Consider the following 3,671-nt stretch of genomic DNA (forward strand, 5'->3'; position numbering starts at 1 on the left):
TGTGGGCCCGCGTGGGTGCGGGCCCGGGCGGCTGTGGCCCGGGCCGGGTGCCGGCCTGGATGCCAGCCCCGGGCCGGGGAGGGGTGCGGCGGCGCCCGCAGGGCCGGGGGGGTGGGGGCGCGGGCCGCGGAGCCCGGCTCCCGCTCGGGTGGGGCGCGGGCCCGGATCCCGCCAGCCCCCGGCCCCGGGCTCTGTCGCCGCCTCCCCTCCCCCAGGCTGCGTGTCTCGTCGCCCGCCGGCAGCCACCGCCTTGCGAAACCTGGGGCTCCGCAAAGAAAGAGGAAATCCCGGCGGGAGCCCGGCAGCAGGGAGGGGATGGGTGAGCGGGGCCGCGGCTCCTCGGCGGGGATGGAGGGTCCGCCGGCGCCCCCACCTGCGGTGACGTCATGGCCCCTGTCTGCAGCCGCCCTCCGGCCCTGCGCTGGGAGCGGGGGAGGAAGCACCTGCCGCGGCCACGTGGACCGGCTGGGAAAGGGGTCGCGGGGCCCCCTCACCCCCAAGCCTCGCTGCCCTGGCCGGTGGCCAGTTCAGGTGGGGCCCTGGGCAGGTGCCGTCTCCCAGCGTGCATCTCCTGGACTTCGCTCCTGGGTGGTGCCTGCCCTGGGGTGATTTTCTAGCCGCCGGAGCCCTGGGGCTAGTGTTCAGGGATTGGCAGCAAGAGAAAAGGCTTTGCTCTCAGGCCCCGGGGCCCCTGCTAGTGAGCTGGACGCCCCTGGTGGGTTGTGGCCGGAACAGCCCCCAGCAGCCGGGGCGGCCCTCCGGCCTGCAGGGACCCACTGGGTGCTCCCGGGGGCGCCTAGCCGGAGCCCCTCAGAGCAAGCCGAACAGCATGGAGTGGCTGAGCCCCTAGAGAGGGAAGGTGGGGACACAGACTGTGGACATCGGCCAAGCAGGACCTGCCGCCCGGCTCTCGGCCGCTGCTCGTGCACTGGGCTGGGGGGGGGTCTCCTCCCGGCCGCCACCTCCAGGTGCCGGGAACCTGCTGGAGCGCCCCGAGGGGAAGCAGTGGCAGGCTTCCCTGGAGGCGGGCGGGCGGAGGGCCTTCCCCACGGCCTCCCTCCGAGCCGGCTGCCCAGGGCCTGTGGCTGTGCGTGGAGCCTGCATCGCCGCCGCCTGCTGCTGCTGCCCGCCTGGCCACCCCTACCTCTCTCTCCCGGGCCTGTGTTTCCACTTGTCAGGAGGGCGAGCCGTGCCAGGGAGTGGTCTGGGGAGGAAGGCAGTCCGCACCGTCTCCTGCCAGGCCTGGTCTGAGGGGCCGGGCCATGGAGCCAGCCTGCCCAGAGAAGCTTCTTGGGACACCGAGCCTCCCTGGCAGGAGGGAGAGGGGGCCTCCTTGGTGTGGTGGTCCTGCAGCCACTGCACCTGCCCACGCACCCACTCGGCCAGCGGCACTCCGCCCCTGCCCCGCGGGCATAGGCCCTCGGGAGAGCTGCTGCCTGGTGCTGGGCCACACCTCTGCCCTTCAGACTCGCTCCAGGGCCTCAGATCCTCGCCTTGTCTGTTTGGCAGCCTGAGGAGCAGCCAGGACCTGGGCCCCTGTTTCACAGCTGGGGACACGGAGGCCTGGAGACCTGGAGCTGACTCAGCGGGCGAGGGGCCTCAGGGGTGACCGCTGTACGGGTGCCCGGCCCCCGACCTGTATCACGCCTGCGGTGTCTCCGCCGCAGCCCACCCGGAGCGGCGCCTTGGCGCTGGGGGTCCCCAGGGCTCTGGGCCCCCAACCACCAGGTGTGGGGCTGTGGGGATAGATTTGGGCAGGTCGCCACATGAGGGTGGGGTGGTTGCAGCCCCTAGACCCTAGACTCACAGCCCCAGAGTGGGCGCCGCTGCCCTTGAACATGGGGCCTGGTCTGAGGCTCCCGGAGGTGCTTCTCACTGCAGGCCTGCACGGGGGGGGGTCTCCATCCCAGAGGTGGGGGGGCTGCACTTCTTTCCTCTGGGTTACCCGCCTTGTTGGTCACCCACCAGGTGACCGTCTGGCCTCCGACAGGCAGGAAGGGCGAGGCCTCCACGCGTTCCCTGGGCTGAGGTGTGAGTGGCCCTCCTGTGGGGCTTTGATGCCTGTCACCTGGACCGCCAGGTGAAACCAGTTCTGACTAGCGAGGCCTGGGCTTGTCAAGGAGCGCTTTCTGGGAGTGCGGGTGCTGGGACAGTGGTGTGGAGACCCTGCTAGGGGCCCAGGGCTGGGGGCCGGCCTCACCCCTCAGCTGGGGCTGGAGCGTCTGCCTGCCCGATCTCAGAACAGGAGGTCCGTGCTCCACCCCAGCGGCTTCAAGGCAGAGGTGACTTTTCAGACGTTGCTGTGAAGCGGGGCAGGAGCGCCCAGGCTGGGAGGGGCTCCGCAGTGGGGCTTGATTTGGGGGAGGGTCCCCTGAGAGCGTGGCCGGCAGGGGGCTGCTGAGAAGTGGGCTGGGCAGATGGTCCCCGCTCCCTGGAGCCACAGCCCGCTTGGACTTTAGGTCGCTATGTTTTCCATTGTGGGGAAGTACACGCAGAGTCACCTGTCACTGGGCGCAGTTGCCGCTTGGCGGCGTTAAGTACATCCACGTGGCGCAGCCGTCCCCACCGTCAGCCTCAGTCCGTCTCGCGAGTTCTTTCCATCTTGCAACAGAGGCCTGTCCGGTTAGACGCTGCCTCCCTCCTCTCCCCAGCCCGCAGCCTTCCCTGGCCGTCTGTGGGCTCGACCAGGCTCTGTTCTGCATCTGATGCATTTCTCTGAGCAAAACATCCTCAGCGTTGATCCTGCTGAGTCTGGCGTCACGGTTTCCCGCCTTCTTTAAACAGTTGCGATGTCGTTGGCTGCGACATCGTACTGGTCTCAGGTGTGAACACAGTGATTCGATGCTTGTGCGTCCTGAGAAACGGCCACCACAAGAAGTCTAGCTAGCGCCTCTCACGGCGTCTCTTCCTCGTGTCGAGCGCCTTTCAGACCTGCTCTCAGCAACTCCCGGGTGTCTGCTGCTGCGTTGTCGGCTCCAGTCACCACGCTGTGCATTCCGTCCGCAGGCCTCGTTGATTTTGTAACTGGAAGTTGGTACTTTCTGACCCCTCTTCACCCAGCCCCACCTCTGACAACCTGTTCTCTCTCTCTGTAAGTGTGGGGTTTGGGGTTTTGCTTCTTAGATTGCACATGTTAATACAGCGTTTGTCTTTCTCTGTCTGGTTTATTTCACTCAGCGTGACGCCCTCAGGATCCATCCACGTGGTCACAAACGGCAAGGCCTCCTTTTTGACGGCTGAACAGTATCCGTGTCTGACACGTCTTGGTCCAGCCGTCCATAGCTTCACTGTGGTAGACGGTGTGTGGTGAACACGGGGGTACAGATATCTTTATGAATTCATTTTCGTTTCCCTCCGTGAAATATCTAGAACTGAAATTACTAGATTGTACGGAAATCCTATTTTAACTTTCTGAGGAACCTCCGTGCTCTTTTCTGTCTGCAGGTCGCCCAGATGTATCCTTATATCCACGGCTGCCCTTGCATCCTCGTCTTTGCAGGCTTCTTATTTCCCGTCTTTTTCTTGATGGCTCTTCTCACGGGTGTGAGCTGACACCTCACTGTGGAGTCGACCTGCTGGTTAGCGGTGTGGGCGCCTCTCCACACACCCGGCATCAGCGTCTCTTCTTTGGAGCACTGTCTCCTCTTTGGAGCACTGTCTCCTCTTTGGAG

At 65.7% G+C, this 3,671-nt stretch overlaps 1 protein-coding gene across 2 annotated transcripts in view; it reads left to right on the forward strand.

Annotated features, from left to right (window-relative positions):
* Positions 1-460: 460 nt before the first annotated feature.
* The window catches only part of ADAP1 (ArfGAP with dual PH domains 1), a 33,394-nt gene continuing 30,183 nt past the window's right edge, over positions 461-3,671 (forward strand). Inside the window, exon 1 of one of the 2 annotated variants that reach the window (XM_040230801.1) lies at positions 461-531. The gene's annotated coding sequence lies outside the window, so the exon portion shown is untranslated. The remainder of the gene's footprint in view (positions 532-3,671) is intronic. The other variant, XM_040230792.1, reaches the window with a different exon arrangement.

Source organism: Oryx dammah, unplaced genomic scaffold, assembly GCF_014754425.2.
Source record: "Oryx dammah isolate SB20612 unplaced genomic scaffold, SCBI_Odam_1.1 HiC_scaffold_2, whole genome shotgun sequence".
Lineage (NCBI taxonomy): Eukaryota > Metazoa > Chordata > Mammalia > Artiodactyla > Bovidae > Oryx > Oryx dammah.